Source organism: Eptatretus burgeri, chromosome 5 (genome assembly GCF_056783735.1).
Source record: "Eptatretus burgeri isolate ZD-2024b chromosome 5, Ebu_testis_v1, whole genome shotgun sequence".
Lineage (NCBI taxonomy): Eukaryota > Metazoa > Chordata > Myxini > Myxiniformes > Myxinidae > Eptatretus > Eptatretus burgeri.
The window spans coordinates 115,075,925-115,102,363 of NC_140965.1; the positions used below are offsets into that span (position 1 = coordinate 115,075,925).

At 46.1% G+C, this 26,439-nt stretch overlaps 1 long non-coding RNA gene across 1 annotated transcript in view; it reads left to right on the forward strand.

Moving 5' to 3' along the window:
• Window positions 1-25,812, forward strand: part of LOC147027213 (uncharacterized) — a 29,821-nt gene extending 4,009 nt beyond the window's left edge. The window contains exons 2-3 of the long non-coding RNA XR_015058733.1: window positions 24,712-24,764; window positions 25,067-25,812. This is a non-coding gene — a long non-coding RNA (uncharacterized LOC147027213). The remainder of the gene's footprint in view (window positions 1-24,711; window positions 24,765-25,066) is intronic.
• Window positions 25,813-26,439: the final 627 nt, after the last annotated feature.

Sequence of the window (26,439 nt, forward strand, 5' to 3'; positions counted from 1 at the left end):
ATTACTATAAATGTCAAAGCTTGTTTCATGTCATGCAGTAACAAAAATCTGATGGTGGAACAAAAAAAGGGGCGTGCCGAAATATATATATATATATATATATATATATATATATATATATATATATATATATATATATATATATATCTTTATATATATGTATATATATAAATATATATGTGTATATATATATATATATATATATATATATATATATATATATATATATATATATATATACATACATACATACATATATCAGTTTTGAGTAATGTCGTGATCCACATTGAGTTATCCAACCTTTATAAACCGAGCGAGTTGATGTTTCAGGGAGCGACACAAATTCCGTGCCCCCCCCTCCAATCCTCTATCAGGAATAAAATCTCCATTTATCTCCCCACCCCTCTCAGATAAGCACATTGAGGGGATTTGGAGGAGGTTAGTTAAGTTGGGTGACCAATCACAGAGCTGTGTTGTGATGTCTCGTCGTGACCGACAGACGATTTTCACTGGACGTTAACCGGTCCATCGTGAGTCCGTGTATCAATGTCAGTGTGACGCTTAAGGGGTTCGTTATGTTTTATGTGCCATCATTGCTTGCAAAGTTGTGATAATTTGACAGGGGGCAATCACGTGTCAATGTGTCTTGATCCCCCTCCCATGGTGCATCACCACTCCACTTGTGCACGAGTCGTGTAAAAGCCTGTCGTGCCAAGGTCACAGTTTCCCCTGTGGGATGTGAGATTGATTTTGCTGTGTGCCGTTTCTGCAACATCCTTCTCTTGGCCCGGTTCGGGGTTGCAGCCAAGATGTTAACATTATCCCACAGGGGAGTATGGACAACCTGAAGACCATGTGTGGTGATGGCAAAATTTTTGGGGTGGTTGCACTCAAAGGCTTCTCAATGATCTTTGATGTGTTGGCCCAGAGTTGTTCCTGTGCCTCACAGATATTCTGCTCCACATTAGCAAGGAACTGTGTACACCATGTCTTTCTGGTCATTCTTGGACAACCTGTCTGATATTTGTCAAGGCCTACCAAATGGAGTGTGGAAGTCGAAAATTTAGTCATACTCCGAGTGACCTCAACTACTTGCCAATCCTTTGATTCACACCAGGTACATATGAAAGGTAACACAGAGGCCTTCCGATTATTCCTGTGAGGTCTCTCTTTGAGGTTGCCAAACCCATCATCGTTTTTTTGGGCATAAATGCTCAGGATAGTCATTGGCCTTGAATGACCATCTTGGATGTTTAATTTCCCCCCTGTTGCCCTCCATTGTGGAGAGCATATCTGGTGCCCTTTTCATGATTGGATTGATCACCGCCCGTTTGTGGTACATCGGATGACATGACTGAATTTTTCACGTGTTGGTTGATTCAGGGATCCTGGGACTTCCTGTTCGGGGATTTTTCCACGTGTTGGTCGAATCTATAGCTGCTGCTTCCACCCATTAAAGCTGAGTTTTTCGAACCAGATTCGTTGTCTTTCGCTGTTATATCTTCGTGTCTCTGTCTCTGTTGCTGTTTGAGTTTCCATCCAATTTGTCCGTGTTAAATCGTGGCTTGTTGTGCTGTCTTTGTTGAATTTCTTTTCGTGTTTTTCAAGGCCCAATTTAGCCGCTCCTAAGATAGCCGCTGTGAAAATTCTGTGTTTGTCTTCTTTCTTCCAAAATATCATACTTTCTACATCCTCAACAGTATCGTATTTCCCTTCCTCACTTCAATAAATAAATAAATAAAAACTTTTCTTTTCCACTTCATGACAATTTCTTTGCTCCACCACCAAATGTGGACAGAGGTTGTATTTTCACTCCTGTGACTTGCAAGATCTAACTTTGCAGGTACAGTGTATTGACTTGTCTGGTCTGTTTGTCTATCACCGACAGGTCGCAATTTTGCTCCAAGCTTTACAAAACTTCACCACCTCGTGGAAGTAGTCACCACCTAGAAGCCCATTGTTTTGAGGTCAATAGGTCGACAGGTCAAGGCAACATAAATCATCAATTTTCATCCAATTCACTTGACATCTATGTATCTAAAATCGAAAAACACGGGCAGATGGTGAATCCTTGTCAGTGTGAAGCTTCGGTCGACCCATGTGAGTTTGTCTATTAATTATGTATTGTTTGAACGTGAGTAGGACCGTGCGTACGTATATGACTTACATACTAATGGACCATGACTCCATCTATGAATGATGAACTATTGGAATGTACCTTTTAGAGCTGTACACGTATGAACATTTAGACTCTTTTGGAACATTTAACACCATTCCAGACCTTTTGACCCTCTAGACTCCTTTACACACACACACACACACACACACACACACACACACACACACACACACACACACACACACACACACACACACACACACACACACACACACACACACACAGTTGCGGCCATTGATATCGAGACACCAGCTTGTCACTGGGGGGGGGGGGATTAATCCCCGGTTGTCCTCAGAAGAGCCGGACCTGGGACCACCGCTCACAATTAAGGTTGTGGTTCGGTGGGTTGTTTTAAAACCTCGAACGCCACCCAGTCAACCACAAGTTCCAGTGTCCACCGTCTAATTGTTCCATTTAACTGGAGGTCACGTGGTTACCTGAGTGGGGAGCGCGCCCTCGGCAAAGCACCAATGTTATCTCAACTAGATTTTAATTAGGGCGACCGAGCGTTTTAACCGCTGGTGCGTGCCGACTATTTTTGGTCATTTCTGTGCTAATTACCTTCCAGTCTATCTCAATTCGGACAATGCTCGACCAATGGAGGGAAAGGACAAACATGGACAGGTTGGAAATCGACAAATAATTTATTAATAATGAAATAAATAAATAAAAGAACTTTATTTTCTGAGGAAAATAAATGAATCGAGTTTCAAAGCAAAATCAATCAAAATGAATAATTACTCAGGTAAAATCAACCAAAATGCCAGGAAAGAGACAAAGAGCAGATGCTTATCGGGGTAGACTTACTTACAGCAGATCATTCGGGGGGGGGGGGGAGAAGAGTCGTCTCTCTCACCAGAGAGTTGTTGTCCGTGAAGTGAAAACGTCCTGAAATGTGCGTGCGTGTCACCAGCACCCAGCCTTGCCATGCACCCTCTCGTGAACAGCCTTGAACGCCAGTCGACATCTGGGAGGGCACCGAGATCGTCTGTCACGGGTTTAGACCCTGATGCTGCGACAGGGGCAGCTCCTCACACTTCCCGAAACTGGTGACGTCCAGTGACCCACATGGTCTGTCGGTGACTGACCCACGCCTCACACGTTGGTGACCAACCCGTGCCTCACTCGTTGTCGGCACTGCTCACACCCACACACGTACCACACGCTCGCTTGCTCAAGCACTGGGAAGGACGAATTGTCTCGTTGTTGGTGCTGGTCAAACACCCACACCCGCACCACACGCTTGCTTGCTCACTTGCACGCTTCCTCTCTGGCTCGCTTCTTCCCTCGTGTGCTTCAACTCTCGCTTCTTTCTCGGCTCGTTTGCCCACTTCTTGCTCGCTTCTCTCCTCCTTTTCCTCTCTGGCTTTCTTTCTCGTTCTCTTCTCCGTCCTGTTACTTCTCTCTCTTTCTTCTCCCTCCTCTTACTTCTCTCTCTTTCTTCTCCCTCCTCTTACTTCTCTCTCTTTCTTCTCCCTCCTCTTACTTCTCTCTCTTTCTTCTCCCTCCTCTTACTTCTCTCTCTTTCTTCTCCCTCCTCTTACTTCTCTCTCTTTCTTCTCCCTCCTCTTACTTCTCTCTCTTTCTTCTCCCTCCTCTTACTTCTCTCTCTTTCTGCATTGTCCGAGGATCAGAAACAGCAATGAGTCATTGTCTGTCAAGACATTATCGAGCGCCTCGAGGATGATTCAGACCTGCTCGGGAGAGTCATTTCTGGTGATGAGTCGTGGATATTAGAATACGATCCCGAGAACAAACGGCAGAGTCGTCAGTGGAAAAGTCCGGCATCGCCAAGACCAAAGAAAGCAAGGATGTTGAAGTCGAAGGTCAAGGTGATGCTCATCGCACTTTTTGACATCAAGGGCATCGTCCACTTCGAGTTTCCACTACAGGGTCATACAGTGAATCAATACGTGTACAAGGATATCCTCTGGTGCCTCATGAGATCAGTCCGGGGCAAGAGGAGGGATCTGTGGGAGAACAACACCTGGGTGCTCCACCATGACAATGCCCCTGCTCACAGTACCCTGAGCATCTGGCAGTTTCTGGCGGAGAGGAATGTGCCAATTCTGGAGCAACCCCCATATTCGCCAGACTTGGCCCCTTGTGATTTTTTTTCCTATTCCCCAAGCTAAAGTGGGTGATCAAGGGGACCCGATTTCCTGATGTGGAGGCCATCAAAAGGGCCGTGATGACGGAGCTCTGGAGGATTCCAGAAGAAGCCTTCCGGGGGTGCATGAGAGCATGGAATAAGAGGATGGACAAATGTGTGAGAATGGAGGGAAACTATTTATTTATTTATTTATTATTATTATTTTTTGTATACCTTGTCGAGGCTCATATGAGAGCTAACAGACACCACACAGCAAGGGGGCATGAGACAAGAAGGGCGGGAGTGGGAAGGACAAAACAGTGGGGAACAGAGACATTAGGAGATCTGTGGAAGGGAGAGGGATGGGGTGGGAACATGGGGAATACAAGATGGACATCACAGGGACTTTCATGAAGGAAAGCAGGGAATTTGAAGGAGGTCGGTTTGGTTGGATTATCGGGGGAAGAAAAGATCGAGTATTTGGATGGGGGATTATAAGAGGTGGTGGTGAACAGCTGTTTTGAAGGCCTGGCGGGAAGAATGGGATTGAATAGAGTGAGGGAGTTTATTCCAAAGGCGGGGAAAAAGAGGAATGAAAGAGTGATGGTAGGCAGTGATTCGTTATTTTGGTAGTTTTACCAGCAGGGGTTGTTGGCGGACCTTGAGTGACCTGCGGAAATGTGGTGGGGACAAATTGCAGAGAGAGCAGGGGGGGGCGAGGCTGGAGAGGAGACGGTAGAAGACACAAAGACCACCGACCAGCCTGCGGTGAGAGAGTGAGAGGCCCAAAGACTCAGCCTCATTGCGGGATATACAAATGATCCGAAATGCCTTGGTTTCCACATCGTGAAGCCGAGAAAGGTGGGAGGCAGGAGTACCAGCCCAGAGGGGAGAGCAGTAATCCATCAGGCTGCAGACGAAAGCTTTGAAAGTGGTCAGGAGCTCAGGTGGGCTGAGGAAGGACTTTGCATGATGGAGGATTCCCAGTCGGCGACTGGCTTTGGAGGCGAGGTTTGAAATGCGGCTCTTCCAGGAAAGGTCATGGCAGATAGTGAGACCCAGAAGCTTGAAAGAAAGGACTTCTTCCAGAGGATTGTTGAGAAAGTGGATGGGGGGGGGGTTCTAAACGGTCCTTTCGGAGAGGCATGTTGAGAGTGTGAGATTTGTCCGGATTGAAAGACATGTTCCATGTGTTGGACCAGTTTGTGATTTTATCCAGATCTGCAGTGAGTGAAGAAGCTGCTGCTTGCCGGTCTGAGTGATGACCGATGGTCCGGCAGAAGGTGGAGTCATCAGCAGAGAGATATAGGGGATTTTCCAGAGAGTCGGAGAGATCATTGATGAAAATCAGAAAAAGAATAGGGCCCAGAACGCTACCTTGAGGAACTCCAACCTGGACAGGAGGAGGGGATGAAAGAACTCCATTTCGGGCCACACGTTGACTGCGACAGGAGATGAAGTCTGCAAGCCATGAGTGGTGATGGCCTTGGATACCATAGGAAGAGAGTTTAGTGAGCAGGGCATGATGCCAGACCGTGTCAAAAGCACGTGATATGTCCAGGGATACGGCTCGGATTTCCTGTCTGGCATTGAGGACCTCCATCCATTGTTGGGAGAGCAGAAGCAGCATATCCAGGGTAGAGTGGCCTGGTCTGAAACCAAATTGATGATCGGAAATCAAGCCATTGGAGAAGAGGAAGGATTTAATGTCTGAAGCGATGATGGATTCCATAACCTTGCTGATGATTGGGAGAAGGCTGATTGGTCTGTAGTTGCAGGGATCTGTTTTTGCACCTTTTTAATGCAGGGCAGTAATGTTTGCTGATTTCCAAGCAGATGGCAGATGACCTTGAGCAAATGAGAGGTTGAACAGAACAGAGAGAGGTGAGCAAGAGCAGAAGAGCAGGTTTTTAGGACACGTGGGCTGATGCCATCTGGACCGGATGCAGAATCTGAGTCGAGGTTTGACAGCAAGCTCTCCACCTTGTCAGGAGAAAAGGACACAGAGTCCAGGGACAGTTGGGTGCGACTGTGTCAGGTGGGTAGAGAAAGTGATGTGTTTTGGACACAAGATTTAGCTGCAAACATGGAGTTTAGGCATTCAGCTTTTTCACGTGCGGTGTCAGCAGTGTGGCCATTTGAGGTTAGGGAGGGGATGGAGGGGGAACATACACCAGAAATAATTGATTAGATGCCACCAGGATTTTGAGGAGGGAGAGAGGTTTGAAAGTTCAGACTTGAGCTTAGAAAGATGTTGTTTTCTGGCTCTCCTGAGGGTAGATACATACTTGTTCCGAGCTTTATGGAAGGAACTGAGATTACCCTCAGTTGGGTTTGCTTTCCATGAGGCAAAGGCATGTTGTTTCAGGACAACTGCCTCGCCACAAGCTTCAGTGAACCAAGGGTGGGAGGAAGTGGAGGACAACTGAAGACGAGAGGGGATATATCTGTGCATGAGGGAGAGCAAGTTTCTTTGAAGGAATTCCCAGGATGAGTTGTTGTTGAAGAAAGTAGCGATAGGAGACCAGTCTATAAATTTGATGGCTGCTTCGAGACCCTGCCAGTCTGCTTGAGTGAAATGCCAGACTCGATGGCGGTGAGGTGGTTCTCTGATAATATCCAGAGAGATGTCCACTTTGACAAGGACGTGGTCAGAAGAACCGATTGGAGCAAAGGAAGAGCAGCAGATATTGTCATGGAAATTTGTCAAAATCAGATCCAGAAGAGATGGAGTACCATTGGTTGAGATCTGGGTCGGGAAGTTGACCGATTGAGTCAGTCCCAATGAGTCACAGAAAGCTTTTGCTGAAGTGCCATGACAGGTGAGAGAGGTACCCACACCTAGCCAACTGGCATGATGACAATTGAAGTCGCCACATATGAGAAAGAGAGCTTGGATGAAAATATAGAAGATGGTCCATGTTTTCGGACAGTGAGGTGTCGATAGAGATATCACTGTTAGGTGGATGGTACAGTACACATATAAACATGAGGTGGGAGTGGAGGGGAAGCCGTATCCAGAGGTATTCCTGGGGGTGTGGGGGAGTGAGGGCAGTGCATGGAGAGTGACGAATAGAGTCTTTGATGAAGAGAGCAACTCCTCCACCAGGACGAGGCTCAGGTCTGTCATACCGGAGGAGGGAGTAACCAGGGAGAGATACTGGGAGTCAGACATGTCATGGGGGAGGAAAGTTTCTGTTAGGCAGATTATGTCTGGTTTGTCAGTGGCAACCTGTATGGAAAGATCTGAAAGGTTTGAGTGAAGGCCCCATATATTTGAGGTCCACACTGTTAATGAAGAGGGAGGGGAGGAGGCTTTGGGTGCAGCGGGTGGGAGGGGAGGGGGAGGGTAGGACAAGGGACGAGGGGGGGGGGAGGTAAGGAGGGTTGTTGAAGAGTATGGCAGATTGCAGAATATCTACGGGAGTGGGCCGGATGAGGAGGATAAAAGGCTCTGTGGTGCTGGGGGAGAGGGGGGGACAAGACCAGGGGAAGAAGGCAGTTGAGTATTTGAGGAGGTGGAGTGAAGAAATGGAGGTGAGAGGGCAGTGGAAGGATGTGGCTTTGTGGATGAGAGGGTGGGGGCAACTTTGAGAAGGATGAGTGAGAAGGGTGAATGGTGGGTGAAAGGTGAGGGGGAGTTTTTGAGAGAGGTGAGAGGGAGGCTTGGAGGGAGAAGAGGGTGATGGTTGCTTTGAGACTGAGGGGTGAGAGGGGTGAGTTGGCACGGAAATTGGAAAAAAAACGAATGATTGATGGAAAGCGAACATTCATAGCAAACTGGGTTTTTTTTTAAGTTTTATGTTAGAGATGCGATTAAACACATTTCTTGAGGGATGCAATAGAGGTGAATTCAGAGAATGGAGAGAAGAAACGTTGTAACAGTTGGATTTTTAGGCAAGGTAAGAAGGAAAGGTCGAATTGAGAGCAGTCTGTTTAAATAGTAGAAGAGTAGTGCATTATGATACAGTATAGAGTACCACACGTGTGAAAGAGGAAGATGAAGCATTATAAGAGATCGTTTTTATTATTATTATTATTATTATTATTATTATTATTATTATTATTATTGTTTTAGAGAGTTTTCATCAGATTAGGTCATTGAAGTGTTGTCGAAAAAAATCGTGAGGTGAATGTTGAAATTGGGTCGATAAATGCAGGGGGTCTAAACAGATCACGTGGTTATGGGAGAAGCACTTGGCTCTGGGAGGTGTATAGTCAAAAGTGAAATTATTTATTTTAAATGAGGATTACGTATCATTTGGAAAAGGGAAGGTTGAAGTAAAATCGTGGAAGTGTGTGGTGAATTTGGACGGTAAACACAGTGTGAATCTGCTGGGTCGATGAAAAGAGAGATAGAGAGATAGAGAGAGAGAGAGAGAGAGAGAGAGAGAGAGAGAGAGAGAGAGAGAGAGAGAGAGAGAGAGACAGACAGACAGACAGACAGACAGACAGACAGACAGACAGACAGACAGACAGACAGACAGACAGACAGACAGACAGACAGACAGACATGGTTACAGCAAGTGTAGAGATCAAAAGGATACAAAGAAGATTATTATTTTTTGATGTATTTTTGAAGAACAGGTAAGATTCGGGAATGGAAGGTTGTGGATCGGAAGAAATCGTGAAGGTAATGGCGAGAGAGGGTCAGCTCAGTAGAATAATAGAAAGATGGTGTGCCGGCAGGAGAAAGAAGAAGAGGTGCTGAAGAAGCCGAAGAATCGAGACTTGTGAGTGTGCAAGGAGAAAGGTATTTTTTTGTTTCAGACAAGAAATAGTGTTTCGCTGGGAGGTATGGGGGACGTTGGGAAAGTGGGGAAGATAGAAATTGAAGGTAATGGGGAGAAAATACAAATAACACGATCGTACACTGAGGGGGGCGATGGGTCGGCCTCAAGCACTCGGTAAGACAAGATCGACGAAAACGCACAGAATAGCACGATTTTCGAAACAAAACCAAACTCTGAACACACAGTAACATGCAGGTAAGAAAATAAACAGTTAAAATGGGGGCATATAACGACCGGAAACTTAACTTTGAAATTGACAGCAGAGAGCCCTGAAGGAGACCTGCCAACGCTCCAAACCCAGAATCGGAATTTTGAAGGGGACAAGGTGTGATTTCAATATATTTTTAGAATAAAATTTCTGTGAAATCAGTCCCGTTACTTTTTAGAAAGATCTCGTATATGGATGTGGGAGTTCTAGGTTGGCATATTTTGAGAGGCATCGGACTCCGTAGGGTGGTGCTTTTTGAGAGGTGAGAGGGAGAGAGTGCACTTGAGAGGTGGAGGAGAGTTCAGGGTGAGCACAAGCGCAAAGTAAGACATTGGCTTTTTGGCTCTTGGTTGAGTTGGGAGAAACGGACCCCAAGTCTCATGCATCTCAAAGCGGGTTGGTGAGGACAATCGACACACGAGGCGGCGACATGTCTGAGCCTTGGTGTTGAGTGCCGCTCATGGAGTGCCTGGCTTGCGTTTGTCCTGCTGCGAGAGAAGTGATGGTGCCATTGGCGCACATATGCATGTGCTGGTGGAAACGCCTCGATTCTGGGTTCCAGGAGGATCAGCTCTTGGCCAAGGTGAATGCAAGAGTGGTTGAAAGGAAGGGTTTTATTTTTGTTTTGTTTCCCCATTGTTTGTATTTGCATCTGTGTGCAAGGTGCCTCAACTGTCGGATTTATCTCCTTCATATTATTATCATTTCCTTTTGAATTATCGTTCTTTGTAAATATTTGTTTTATATTCATAAAATGTGTTCATTTTGAAGAAATTGTATTCGTGTATTTGTCGTGGGGTTCGAGGATAAACCCCCTGTACATCCGTTTAATTCCCCGTGCTCCTCCACTCCTGCGCCATTGCGGCCCATGCCCTTCGAGCACGTGTTAAAATCACCGAGGATCAACGTGTCCGTCTCCTATTAATAAGGAACCACTCGGCCATCCCGAGGTTGGGCAGTGTCAGCTGCCCAGCACTAAAATTTGGGTCGGTGGGCGGAGGGGGGGGGGCAACCACCCTCATGACAACATATATATCGTTACCCTCATAACAAAAGTGCCTTAGCTTCACCAACGAATAAAATGACGAAGGCACTTTTGTTATGATGCTGACGATATATATGTGTGTGTATATATATATATATATATATATATATATATATATATATATATATATATATATATATATATATATATATATATATATATATATATATATTGTTGTAGATTTTTGCCACTCTGGCATGCGGACGACTGCCTTTAGCTCAATTGCGGCCGCGCGCGCCCACCGAACGTGGTAATCTAGTCGCAGCTTCCGGATCAACACCGAAACCCAGCTACAGGTGTTTTTAACACACCATAAACCAGCCAACTCTTCTGTCCACGCGCTACAGGGTCGATCGCCGAATTGTCGATGTACCTAATTATTCACGCGGACAGAAATGCCGGGAGTTTATACCTCGATGGAGCCTGCACGAAAACGAGCCGCTTAAGCAGCTCATTCCGTTTGCGATTGCCGAGCGGTTTTATATCGCCAAGCCCCATCGGACCAGATGTACGTTTTTGTCGGATTATAATCGGCCAGCTAATTATTCCGAACGCTCCATGGCAATCAATGTAGGAAGAGACGCAACGAGCAGGTGGCATTCAAAAATGGGGACATTTATTTCAACACAGGCATGCAAGCAATGCAATGAATGGGGGGAAATGGGGAAAAAGACACGAGCAAAAACCTACAGCCGATGTCTATTATGTAATGTACATGCACTTAATCAGTTTGTAACTTATGGACAAGGTGCCACAGACTTTCATGCAAAACCCCAGAAAGAAAGGAAGAACCGGGCTCATGAGCCTTTATAATTTGCTCGGAGCCGGGATGACCGAAGGGGCTCCGAGAGACCGAGCGGGCTACCTGCCACCCTCTTGGTGACTCGCTGGGTCCTGGTTCGGCGACCCTCGGTGTCTCTGCCCGCACTCCAACCTCCGAACTCTCCAGCTCGTTCTTCTCCAAGCACTCTTCCCGACTCCACCACACCAGCACAGCGCGAACTCGAGCGCTCTCTCCAAGCGCTCTTCTCCAAGTACTCTTCCCGACTCCACCTCATTCTTCAACTCGTTCTGCAACTCGTTCTCCAACCCGTTCTCCTTTGTCGACATCTCTTCAACCGCTCAACTGTCTTGTCGGCGAGTGAACGCAGCCCTTAATAGCCCCCGGGGCTTCGCTCCTTCACCTTCGACCCTTCACCCCCGGCTGGCTCTGCCCCTTTCGCCATTTTGATCCGATCTTGCCATCAAACGCGGCCGCGTTAGGAATCACTGTCTTCACGCGGACGTGTTTGGAATCACCGGCTTAACACGGTTGTGGTGAAGATGGTGAGGAGATTATGGCGGTTGTGGAGATGGTGAGGAGATGATGGCGGTTGTGGAGAAGATGGTGAGGAGATGATGGCGGTTGTGGAGAAGATGGTGAGGAGATGTTGGTGGTTGTAGAGAAGATGGTGAGGAGATGATGGTGGTTTGTGGAGAAGATGGTGAGGAGATGTTGGCGGTTGTGGAGAAGATGGTGAGGAGATGATGGTGGTTTGTGGAGAAGATGGTGAGGAGATGCTTGTTTAAAATAAAAAACAGAAAAGAATTACACTACCTCAAAGGTTCACAGCCCGGCACACAAATAAATCCCGTGATACATTGGTGGGGGAAATCTAACCTGGAACACACACTTACCGAAATAACTGACCTCTGGGGAACCTGAATGGCGATCTGTGAATTTCCACAACCGTAACTATATATATATATATATATATATATATATATATATATATATATATATATATATATATATATATATATATATATATATATATATATATATATATATATATATATATATATGTGTGCGTTTATGTATAAATGTGTAAATATGTATGTACATATATATGTATGTTGTTGTTCGTCTTTTGGCTGCTCCCGTTAGGGGTCGCCACAGCGGATCATCCGTTATGATCCGCATCCTGATTTGGAATAGTTTTTACGCAGGATGCCCTTCCTGACGCAACCCTGGTCGCCTCTTACGACACAGGGATAAGGATTGGGTTTCGCCATGATTCCGGGCTGCCCTACACCCTCTCATAGCGCGGCCCAGTGCAGAGCCCCCATCCTCAAGCGATCCTCCAACCCAAGCCTCCGAGTAGCCGGATTACAGGCGCACGCCACTACACCCGGTATGTGTTTATATATATATATATATATATATATATATATATATATATATATGTATATATATATGTATATATATATGTATATATATATATATATATGTATATATATATGTATATATATATATATATATATATATGTATATATATATATATATATATGTATATATGTATATATATATATATATATATATATATATATATATATATATATATATATATATATATGTATGTATATATTGTTGCGGTTGAGGAAATTCGCAAACCACCATTCAGGTCCCGTAGGTGAGATATCTTTGTAAGTACATGTGTAGTTAGCCCCAAACCCGTTGTTTCGAGGGAAGAAATGTGATTCATTCGGGCTGCGATCCTTTGAGATAGCCATTTTTCTGTTCTATCATTATTTTGAACCAACCACGTCTCAACCGCAATCAAACAACAACCACCAACCGCAACGCCGCTTCACAACAACAACAACGCCAACAGCCACGACCTTTACCTTCACAACTCGCTCCCGCAAACATCGCATCACCGACATTCTAAACGTCGCCATGGCCATAAACCACCACAATAAAACCTCCACCACCTTCACCTCTCCTCCTTCTACCGCCATTCCTGCACCACTTGTGAGCACCGAGCGTCAGGCTGTCCTGGCCTCGTACAGTGCAGCCTTTCCAAGGAGAATTCGGATCAGGAATGATACACGCCCACTTCTGATCCGTCCAATCAGCAAGCGCGGGGCGGTTTGGCCCCGCCTCCAGGCGCGCCGGTGTAGAATCGAGATATGCAAATTTTAGGATCAGGGGAGACTCACGCCCCTTTTCCTCTGTCCAATGGGCGAGCGTGGCTCCACCCCCGAGCTCGTTCTGATCCAGAAATTTGCATATGGGTTCTCCTGCCGGCCTATAAAGTGCCGAGCGCAGGGTCGAGTCCGGCTCGGTCGAGGCAGTCTGGCGGGGTCGGAGAGTAGGAGTCAGTTCGGATGAGTCAGTTTTGGTCGAGCAGAGTGTGGCAGCGGCAGAGTGTGGCAGCGGCAGGCAGTTTGAGAAGAGTCAGTCTGGAGAGGTCGGAGAGCCGAGTGGAGCTCGCAGTCTGTCGGGGTTCGGAGTCTGTCGGGGAGCTGCAGAGAGAGGAAGCCTGGAGCGCGGTCGAGTCGGTTTGAGCATAGAATCGGCCTTGGAGGAGCGGGGAGTGAGTCGGGAGGCGAGGGCGTACAGGTGGTTTGCTGCAGTCGGCTGAGGAGAATTGTGGAGGAGACCGGATAGCTCAGGTCCGAGGCAAGGAAGACGGCGGTCGGCGACGAGCGCGCAGTGGGATCGCTTGTCGCAGGACCCAAGCAAGCCAGCTATCCTCTTTCCCCAGAGCATCAACAATTCCCCCTTTTTCCCCCCGCACTGAGATAGTGCGAAAAGGGGGCCCCGTTCCCACACCACTCCAAGCAGTGCCAACGAAACCCGCGAAGGAGCGCGGAGTCGGGGCACCGCCGCGCCACCACATTTGCGGCTCATCTCAAAGACACGGGTAGGATCCACCCGGTCTCGTGGCCCACAGGCCCCGTCTGCCCCCTTGTCTTTGAGGGTGGCCCTTTTCTTTTGCTTTTGAGTAAATGTGTTGTTGGCGCTGTCTGTAAAGTAAAACTGTGTAAGTGTTGCGGTGTGCTCGCGTAGTCGGTTGTACATCTGCATTGTTGTGTTTCTTTTGTAGCATTTGCTGTTGTGCATAATTTGCTCAGGTGCATAATTGTTGTAATTGTATATGTGTGCTCTCCGTGTGCCGCGGAATAAATGTGCATTATGTTGAACTGTTTTTCCCGTTTCGCTTCGTCTTTTCTATAATTGAATCTTCATCTTGCTTCACGTAAAGAGTTGGTAGTGGGCTTAATATGCCCGATAATTAATCGGAACCGTCGAGGCCGACGATAACACCGCTCTGTTATCCCGATAGTACGGAACGGGTTGCTTCCGTTCCGCTCGACCCGTCTCCGGAGTCGACCTGCGGCGAGGTGCGATCGCCCGGTCTACCCTCCGTGTGGGTACTTAAGGAGGTCGAATTTGGCGAACAACCCTATCCCACGCAGGGGGCCGATTGGCACGATCGTGGTGAGGCCGAAAGGCCCACCCATGACTAGTTCCCGGTGACGTGCCGCGATTCGAGTTACGTGGCCGTTCGCACGCCGGCGGGCGCGAATTCGCAACGATATATATTTATAAATAAATAAATATATATATTATTTATAAATATATATATATAATATATATATATATATATATATATATATATATATATATATATATATATATATATATGGATGTATGAATATATATATTATTTATAAATATATATAATATATATATATATATAATATATATTTTTATATATATATATATATATATATATATATATATATATTCATACATCCATTTATATATATATATATATATATATATATATATATATATATATATATATATATATATATATATATATATTGTCGCAAATTCGCGCCCGCCGGCGTGCGAGTGGCCACGTAACTCGAATCGCGGCACGTCGCCCACCGGACGGACAGTTCTGTCGTGACCCTCTCGGACTAACGCCGGGAACTAGTCATGGGTGGGCCTTTCGGCCTCACCACGATCGTGCCAATCGGCCCCCTGCGTGGGATAGGGTTGCTCGCCAAATTCTATCTACCTAAGTACCCACACGGAGGGTAGACCGGGCGATCGCACCTCACCGCAGGTCGACTCCGGACACGGGCCACTGAAGCGACCCGTTCCGGACTATCGGGATAACCGAGCGGTGTTATATCGTCGACCTCGACGGTTCCGATTAATTATCGGGTGTATTTAGCCCACTACCAACCCTTTACGTGAAGTAAGATGGAGATTCAATTAAAGAAAAGACGAAGCGAAACGGGAAAAACAGTTCAACATGAGGCACATTTATTCCGCGGCACACGGACAGCACACATATACAATTACAACAATTATGCACCAAAAGCAATTGCAAAAGAAACACAACAATGCAGATCTACTACCGACTGTGCGAGCACACGGCAACACTTACACAGTTTTACTTTACAGACGTCACCGACAACACATACTCAAACGCAAAAGAAAAGGGCCACCCTCAACGACAAGGGGACAGACGGGGCCTGTGGGCGCGAGACCGGGTGGAGCCTACCCATCTTGTGATGAGCCGCAAATGTGGCGGCGGTGCCCCGACTCCGCGCTCCTCCGCGGGTTTCGTTGGCACTGCTTGGAATGGGGTGGGAAGGGGGCCCCCTTTCCGCACTATCTCAGCGCGGGGGTGGGGGGGAGGAAGGGGGGAATTGTTGATGCTCTGTGGATAGAGGATAGCTGGCTTGCTTGGGTCCCGCGACGAGCGACTCCACTGCGACCTCGACCGCGCTCCCAGCTTCCCCTCTCTGCAGCTCCCCGACAGACTCCGAACCCCGACAGACTGACTCTCCTCCAGACCCGTCTTGACAGCTGCTGCCACACTCTGCCGCTGCCACACTTCTCCAACTCGCCCGAGCCCAAAACTGACTAAATTCGCCCCGCGCTCGGCGCTTTATAGTAGGGCAGGAGAACCCATATGCAAATATCTGGATCAGAACGAGCTCGGGGGTGGAGCCACGCTCGCCCATTGCACGGAGAAAAAGGCTTGTGAATCTCCCCTGATCCTCCAATTTGCATATATCGATTCTACTCCGACGCGCCTGGAGGCGGGCCAAATCGCCCCGCGCTTGCTGATTGGACGGATCGGAAGTGGGCGTGTCTCATTCCTGATCCGACTTCTCCTCGGAAAGGCCGCACTTTGTACCTGCGGCTCAGCGCGCGCCCTGTACGAGTCCAGGACAGCCTGACGCTCGGTGCCCACAAGCGGTGCGGGAATGGCGGCAGAAGGAGGAGAGGTGAAGGTGGTGGAGGGTTTATTGTGGTGGTTTATGGCCATGGTGATGCTTGGAATGGTGGTGATGCGATGTTTGCGAGAGCGAGTTGTGAAGGTAAAGGTCGTGGCTGTTGGCGTTGTTGTTGTTGTGAAGCGGCGTTGCAGTTGGTGGTTGTTGTGTGATGGCGGTTGAGACGTGGTTGGTTCAAAATAAAGACAGAACAGAAAACGGCTATCTTAATGGGTCGCAGCCCGAATGAATCACATTTATTCCCTCTAAACAACGGGTTTGGGGCTAACTACACATGCACTTACAGAGATATCTCACCTACGGGATCTGAATGGTGGTTTGCAAATTTCCTCAACCACAACAATATATATATATATATATATAGATGTATATTGTGTTTATATATATATATATATATATATATATATATATATATATATATATATATATATATAGATGTATATTGTGTTTATCTTCTTCTTCCTCTTTCGGCTTGCTCCCGCTAGGGGTCGCCACAGCGGACCAACTGTCTCCATTTTGCTCTATCCTCCACATCTTCCATTGACACTCCAACCACCCGCATGTCCGCCCTCACCGCATCCATGAACCTCTTCTTTGGCCTTCCTCTTCTCCTCCTGCCTGGCGGCTCCATCTTCAACATCCTTCTCCCGATATACTCCGTTTCCCTCCTGTGCACATGTCCAAACCATCGCAATCTCGCCTCTCTCACTTTGTCTCCAAACCGTCCTACCTGCGCTGTCCCTCTAATACACTCATTTCTTATCCTATCCATCCTCGTCACTCCCAACGAGAATCGCAGCATCTTTAACTCTGCCACCTCCAGCTCTGCTTCCTGTCTTTTGTTAGTGCCACCGCCTCCAAACCATACAACATAGCTGGTCTCACTACCGTCTTGTATACTTTCCCCTTCACTCTTGCAGCTACCCTTCTGTCACAAATCACTCCTGCAACTCTTCTCCACCCACTCCATCCTGCCTGCACTCTCTTTTTCACTTCTCTCCCACACTCTCCGTTACTTTGGACAGTTGATCCCAAGTATTTAAACCAATCCACCTTCCCCACCTCAACTCCTTGCAACCGCACCATACCACCACCCTCCCTCTCATTTACGCACATGTACTCCGTCTTTCTCCTACTGACTAACATTCCCCTTCTCTCCAGTGCGTACCTCCACCTCTCAAGGCTCGATTCAGCCTGCTCCCTACTCTCCCTACAGATCATGATGTCATCCGCGAACATCATGGTCCATGGAGACTCCAGTCTGATCTCGTCCGTCAACCTGTCCATCACCATTGCAAACAGGAAAGGGCTCAGAGTCGATCCTTGGTGCAATCCCACTTTAACCTTAAGTCGGTCCGTCATTCCTACCGCACACCTCACCGCTGTCACACTGTCCTCATACATATCCTGCACGATCCTCACATACTTCTCCAACACTCCCGACTTCCTCATACAATACCACAACTCCTCTCTTGGCACCCTATCATAAGCTTTCTCTAAATCCACAAACACACAATGTAACTCCTTCTGGTCTTCCCTGTACTTCTCCATCAACATTCTCAAAGCAAACATCGCATCAGTGGTGCTCTTTCCTGGCAAAAACCCATATTGCTGCTCACAGATCGTCACCTCTCCTCTCAACCGAGCTTCCACTACTCTTTCCCACAACTTCATGGTGTGGCTTAACAACTTTATCCCTCTGTAATTTCCACAGCTCTGCACATCACCCTTATTCTTGAAAATCGGAATCAGTACACTTAATCTCCACTCCTCCGGCATCCTCTCACTTTCCAAGACTTTATTAAACAATCTGGTTAACAACCGCACTGCGATCTGTGCTAAGCACTTCCATGCCTCCCCTGGTATACCATCTGGGCCAGCCGCGTTTCCACTTTTCATCCGCTTCATAGCAGTCCTCACTGCATCCTTACTGATCCACCCCACTTCCAGATTCACTATCTCCACCTCTTCCAACCTTCTCTCTCTCTCATTTTCTTCATTCATCAGCTCCTCAAAGTACTCCATCCACCTTCTCAACACACTCTCCTCGCTCGTCAGCACATTCCCATTTGCGTCCTTTATCACCCGAACCTGCAGCACATCCTTCCCAGCTCGGTCCCTCTGTCTTGCCAATCGGTACAAATCCTTTTCCCCTTCTTTTGTATCCAACTTCTCATACAGCTCGTCATATGCCTTTTCCTTGGCCTTAGCCACCTCTCTTTGCTTTTTCTACGCCACTCCTTGTACTCCTGCCGACTTTCTTCATCTCTCTGACTATCCCACTTCTTTTTAGCCAACCCCTTCTTCCTTATACTTTCCTGTACTTCCTCATTCCACCACCAAGTCTCCTTATCTTCCTTCCTCTGTCCAGATGTCACACCAAGTACCTTCCTTGCTATCTCCCTCACAACTTCTGCTGTCGTTGCCCAATCATCCCACCCATCTTTACCACCATCCAACGCCTGTCTCACCTCCTCCCTAAATTTCACGCAACAGTCTTCCTCCTTCAGCTTCCACCATCTGGTCCTTGGTTCAGCCCTCACTCTCTTCCTTAACCTCACCTCCAAAGTCATCCTACAGACCACCAATCGATGCTGTCGAGCTACACTCTCCCCTGCCACAACCTTACAGTCACTAATCTCTTTCAGGTTGCATCTCCTACTTAAGATGTAATCCACCTGTGTGCACTTTCCTCCACTCTTGTATGTCACCCTGTGTTCCTCCTTCTTCTTGAAATACGTGTTTACCACTGCCATTTCCATTCTTTTTGCAAACTCTACCACCATTTGCCCTTCCACATTTCTCTTGTTGAGACCGTACCTCCCCATCACCTCCTCATCCTCTTTATTCCCTTCCCCAACATGTCCATTGAAATCTGCTCCAATCACCACTCTTTCATCCTTGGATACACTCTCCACCACTTCATCTAACTCACTCCAGAAATCTTCTTTATATTCCATCTCACACCCCATATGTGGGGCATATGCACTGATGACATTCATCATCACCCCTTCAATTTCCAACTTCACACTCATCACTCGGTCAGACACCCTCCTCACCTCCAATACCCTCTTGACATAATCTTCCTTCAGGATTATCCCGACACCATTTCTCCTCCCATCCACACCATGGTAGAACAGTTTGAAACCACCTCCAATGCTCCTCGCCTTACTCCCCATCCACTTGGTCTCTTGTACACACAGTATGTCCACCTTTCTTCTCTCCATCATATCAGCCAACTCTCGCCCTTTGCCAGTCATCGTCCCAACATTCAGAGTTCCAACTCTCACCTCCACACTTCTACCCTTCCCCCTCTCCCACTGCCTCCGGACTCGCCTTCCCCGTCTCCTTCTCCTCCTTTGCCCAGCAGTAGCACAATTTCCACTGGTACCCTGCTGACCACCGGTACCGGTGGCGGTCGTTGGTAACCCGGGCCTCGACCGATCCGGTATGGACAATTCGTTTTGTTGTCCGCATAATGATTTGGCATAGATTTTTACGCCGGATGCCCTTCCTGACGCAACCCTGGTCGCCTCTTACGACACACAGGGATATGGTACACCTATTCTAACCGGGGCATGTGTTTATATATATATATATATATATATATATATATATATATATATATATATATATGTATATATATGTATATGTATTGAAACATGTGGAGTGTGTCGAGCACTTCCCCAATCCGCATCCGACACAGTCCTACACCAAAGCGTCACCTCCAACCCAGAAGCCTTGGCCCGGCGACCCTGTTAAACACACAAAGATTACATGGTCAACATCAGTTAAACATCACACGGAGCCACTTATCTGGATTTAGGGCTTATTTGCCCTCATCAGGATGACAGACTGATAAATATCTCACCAATGATGACCACATTCGTCGTTTATACATCAGACACACCTCCTGACTGTTACGGAATGTACGTATGTATGTCTGTATGTTTGTATATATGTATATGTATATGTGTATATATATATATATATATATATATATATATATATATATATATATATATATATATATATATATATATATATATATATACACTTACAGCTCTGGAAAAAATTAAGAGACCACTGCAAAATTATCAGTTTTTCTGGTTTTACTATTTTTGGTATGTGTTTGAGTAAAAATAAACATTTTTGTTTTATTCTATAAACTACTGCCAACATTTCTCCCAAATTCCGAATAAAAATATTGTCATTTAGAGCATTTATTTGCAGAAAATGACAACTGGTCAAAATAACAACAAAGATTCAGTGTTTTCAGACCTCAAATAATACAAACAAAACAAGTACATATTCATTTTTAAATAACACAATACTAATATTTTAACTTAGGAAGAGTTCAGAAATCATTATTCTGTGGAATAACCTTGATTTTCAATCACAGCTTTCATGCATCTTGGCATGCTCTCCACCAGTCCTTCACATTGCTGTTGGGTGACTTTATGCCACTCCTGGCGCAAAAATTCAAGCAGCTCGCCTTTGTTTGATGGCTTGTGACCATACATCTTCCTCTTGATCACATTTCAGAGGTTTTCAATGGGGTTCAGGTCCGGAGATTGGGCTGGCCATGACAGGGTATTGATCTGATGGCCCTCCATCCACACCTTGATTTACCTGGCTATGTGGCATGGAGCATTATCCTGCTGGAAAAACCAATCCTCATAGTTGGGGAACATTGTCAGAGCAGAAAGAAGCAAGTGTTCTTCCAGGACAACCTTGTACGTGGCTTGATTCATGAGTCCTTCACAAAGACAAATCTGCCCGATTCCAGTCTTGCTGAAGCACCCCCAGATCATCACTGATCCTCCACCAAATTTCACAGTGGGTGCAAGACACTGTGGCTTGTAGGCCTCTGCAGGTCTCCGTCTAACCATTACACGACCGGGTGTTGGGCAAAGCTGAAAATTGGACTCATCAGAGAAGATGACCTTACTCCAGTCCTCTACGGTACAATCCTTATGGTCTTTGGCAAACCTCAACCTGGCTCTTCTTTGTTTCTCATTGATGATGGGATTTTTTCTAGCTTTGCACGACTTCAGCCCTGCCCCTTGGAGCCTTTTTTGATCCGTCCTCGCCGTGCACTTCACCCCAGCTGCCATTTGCCATTCTTTTTGTAGGTCACTTGATGTCATCCTACAATTGTTGAGTGACATTCAAATGAGTTGGCGGTCATCCCGGTCAGTGGAAAGTCGTTTTCGCCCTCTGCCAGTCTGTAGCTTTGTTGTCCCCAATGTCTGCTGCTTGACCTTGTTCTTATGAACCGCCATCTTTGAAATTTTAAGGATGGAAGCAACTTGATGCTCACTGTATCCCTCTGCCAGTAAAGCCAGAATTGAACCCTTCTTTTCCTCACTCAAAACTTTTCTTTTCAACTCTTTTTGCATGGTCAATAGTTATTTTTTTGATTCCAGTTACTTTTGAGGTACTACCAGCATTGTTTTTGCCATCCAGCTGGTCCTATTGCGAGAGGGTAGTGATGACAACAGCAGTGGTTTTTATACTTTTCCTTGTTAAATAAGATTCGCTTTAGGTGATCACCTTATGAGTACCTCACTAAGTAGAATGAGGTGTGCCTGTGTTGGAATTCAACAGACACTGGAATGGAATGGCTGCCATACATAAGGAGATGCTGATTTAAATTTTTTTTGGAGTGGTCTCTTATTTTTTTTCCAGAGCTGTTTTTATGTGTTTGTATGTATGTATGTATATATGTATATATGTATATATATATATATATATATATATATATATATATATATATATATATATATATATATATATATATATATATATATATTTGTGGATTTCCTCCCGCCGGCGTGCGAATGACCGCGTCTAACCAATAGCGGTCGCTTCGCCCACCGAATGGACAATCCATTCGTGACTTTCTGGAACAATGCCGGAAACCAGTCACGGGTGGGTTTTTAATCCCACCACAACCTTGTCCGCACTCTATCCACGCTCCAGGGTCCGATCGCCAAATCTTCGATTTACCTAATTATTCGCGCGGGTAGGTTACCGAGAGATTGTACCTCAACGGGACCGCTTGGAAACGAGCCGCTTAAGCAGCTCGCTTCCTTTTGGGATAACCGAGTGGGGTATTATCGTGCAGTCCCGTTGGACCCGATCAATTTACAGGCTATATAAAAACCAACTATATTCCGAGAGCAAGATGGGGCAGTTCAATGAGGGAATGGACGCAACGAACAGGTTTACATTCACACAAGGACATTTATTATAATAAAACACGTACGCAATTAAACAAGGCAAAACACGTATGCAATTATACAAGCAACAAAAGCCCGACAAAAGAACTACAACCGTCTACTTATTATGTACAGTCACTTGCACTTAACAGCAGTTCCTACTTATTAGACGGACCCACGGACACACGTACGCACACACACCCCCAAGAAATGGTGGCAGAGGCCTTTAATAATGAGCTCCAGCTCAGAGGACAGGTGAGCTGAAACCCAGAGCCCATCTCGAACCTCTCCACCTCGTGTGGTCTTCAAGATGTTCGGACCTGGGCTCCAGCGAGAGCGAGCTGGATCCAATCGCCGAGCCGTGATCCTTCTCGAGCTCCCGCGAATCCTCCCACCCTTCTCAACACATGCTGGTGAGACGAGGCACTGATCCTTCCTGTCGATGCATTGCTTCCCCGAGGAACCACCTCCTGCGCTTCTCAACATGTGCTGGTGAGACGAGGCGCCGAACCTTCCCGTCGATGCCTCGCTTCCCCGAGGAACCACCTCCCGCGCTTCTCAACACGTGCTGGTGAGACGAGGCGCCGAACCTTCCCGTCGATGCGTCGCTTCCCCGAGGAACCACCTCCACGAAGAGGTCGATGAGTCGCACCAAGCCGGGAACCAAAATGGAGAACGAAGAGCTCCACGAACCAAGAAGAAAATGCCACCACTTGCAGCTCGAGCCGAGCGACCGGCTTTACTTCCTTCCAAGCAAAGCAGCTCGAAGCAAAAAGCTCTCCCGAGCCAAGCAGAAACCGAAGCTCACGGAACCATCAAAGCAAAAAGCCTCCTCCAAAAAGCCTCCTCAGCCGAAGCTCACTGAGCCAGCCAAAGCAAAAAGCTTCCGAAGGCCTCAACCCTAACGCAAGCCAAACAGGACCCGAAGGTCTCCTGAACGACTCCCCTCAACTCCCTTCTCCAACTCTGCCCCTGAACAAAAGAAAAAGATCTCCTCTTATCCTTCTCCCGCCATTCCCCTGATCCCCGCATGACTCATGCCCTCGTGCTCCATCCCCTGCTCAGCCACAGGTGGGAGGGAGTTGTTGACATCATGAGTCATGGGACGGCAGGGTGGTTCTTGCTCTTCGCAGAAGAGGGGGAGGGATGTCTCCATTGTTCATTCCCTTACTATTAAATCGATCCGCAGTGCATCTAATCGATTTCTGAAAATTTGAACAATGGAAGGTGTGCTATTTAGGGAACAAGCACTTATCGACATTGCTGACTAAAGGAACCTGTTTGTTGTGTGCAATCGAATTCCCAAGTTCGTAACAATATATATATATATATATATATATATATATATATGTATATATATATATATATGTATATATATATATATATATATATATATATATATATATATATATATATATGTATATAGCCTGGTGTTGGCGCAGTGGTTAGGGCAGTGGCTTGGGACCCAAAACGTCCTGAGTTCAAGCCCCGTTGGGACACTGAATATATATATATATATATATATATATATATATATATATATATATATATATATATATATATATACACACACACACACACACACACACACACACACACACACACACACACACACACACACACACACACACACACACACACACACACACACACACACACACACACACACACACACACACACACACACACACACACACACACACACACACACACACACACACACCAAGTCGAAAACACCAGGGGGTTGACTCAGCCTGCCATCCTTCCGAGGTCGGTGAAATGAGTACCAGTGTACTGGGCCGGTGTATACCCCGGTTAAAATAGGTGTACCATATCCCTGTGTCGTAAGAGGCGACCAGGGTTGCGTCAGGAAGGGCATCCGGCGTAAAACATGTGCCAAATCACTATGCGGATCATACGGATGATCCGCTGTGGCGACCCCTTACGGGAGCAGCCGAAAGAAGAAGAAGATATATGTATGTATGTATAATTTTCATGTATAATTCATATATATATATATATATATATATATATATATATATATATATATATACATATTTATAATTTTCATTGTCTGCAGCTGGGCTGTTGCATGCATGGGTGACTCCCAATACCTCCAAGAAGGTGACAGAGGTTCGTTTTGGATTGTTTCATTATGCAAACATATTTTGTTCCATTTTCACAGCACTCTAACTTGATTTCATTTTTGAAAAAGCCTCTCCAAATAGACTTTCTGTTCTTGGCTGAGAAATCATGACCTCCATGATTAAACTACCCAATCTACAGTGAACCTGGTCTTTTTTCTTTTTCAACTTTCATACAATCTTGTGCCAGTCCGGCTCTTCGTGCTGTCTTGTCACTTAATACCTTCTGCCTGTAACTGTTTCTCTTTCCTTCGATTGACCGCTGTTTCTTGATTATTTTTCTTTCGATAGAATGGAAGCATGAAGCATTTGCAACTGACTGCATATGGCCGCAGAGAGCTATGATGACAATTCGGGACTCGGCGTTGGTTGGTTTGGAACATTCTCATTTTCAGTCCCATGAACTGACAACAGAACACCAGAGTATATTTGTTCTGGCCATCACATCGATCACTTTCGAGAATAATGGACTTTCAAGTTAATGATGCAAGATCCTTTTGCAGTTCATTCAACACCATTTCAAGCATGTCTGTCATGGCTGTTGCCATATTGGAAATGCTGCGATGTACAGTTACTTGGCAAGTTTTTGAACTTTATTATTTGAACATTACTACAAGTGATATACTCTCATGAAAATGTCTTCTTTCTATTCAATGTTTGATTTTTATATTGACACAAAAAACAACTCAGACTTATTAATGTGAACAAAGATGGATTTCAGAGCTTGTTCAACTCATCTCTACAATTTATTTTCTATTTACTTATATGAGTGATTGTATGTGAAATTTGGATCTCTCTCTCTCTCTCTCTCTCTCTCTCTCTCTCTCTCTCTCTCTCTCTCTCTCTCTGTCTCTCTGTCTCTCTGTCTCTCTGTCTCTCTGTCTCTCTGTCTCTCTGTCTCTCTGTCTCTCTGTCTCTCTGTCTCTCTGTCTCTCTGTCTCTCTGTCTCTCTGTCTCTCTGTCTCTCTGTCTCTCTCTCTCTCTCTCTCTCTCTGTCTCTGTCTCTCTCTCTCTCTCTCTCTCTCTCTCTCTCTCTCTCTCTCTGTCTCTCTCTGTCTCTGTCTCTGTCTCTGTCTCTGTCTCTGTCTCTGTCTCTGTCTCTGTCTCTGTCTCTCTCTCTGTCTCTCTCTCTCTCTCTCTCTCTCTCTCTCTCTCTCTCTCTCTGTCTCTCTCTCTCTCTCTCTCTCTCTCTCTCTCTCTCTCTCTCTCTCTCTCTTTCTCTTTCTCTTTCTCTCTCTCTCTCTCTCTGTCTCTGTCTCTCTCTCTCTGTCTCTCTCTCTCTCTCTCTCTCTCTGTCTCTGTCTCTCTCTCTGTCTCTCTCTCTCTCTGTCTCTCTCTCTCTCTCTCTCTCTCTCTCTCTCTCTCTCTCTCTCTCTCTATCGTCATTGGCTGGGACGCGGCTATGCTGCTGATGCAGTGTCCCCCTTACCAGTACACTGGTACTCATTTTGCTGACCTTGGAAGGATGACAGGCTGAATCAACCTCCTGGTGTATTAATTCAATGGCCCAACGGGGCTTGAACTCGGACCCTAGGATCCCAAGCCGCCACTCTAACCACTAAGCCAACACCAGGCTGAAATTTTGATTGTATTGTGTAATTTGGCTGATGGGATATTGTCGAGGTATGCATGTCTGTGAGCTGTCTAGCCGGGTTCCGAATTCC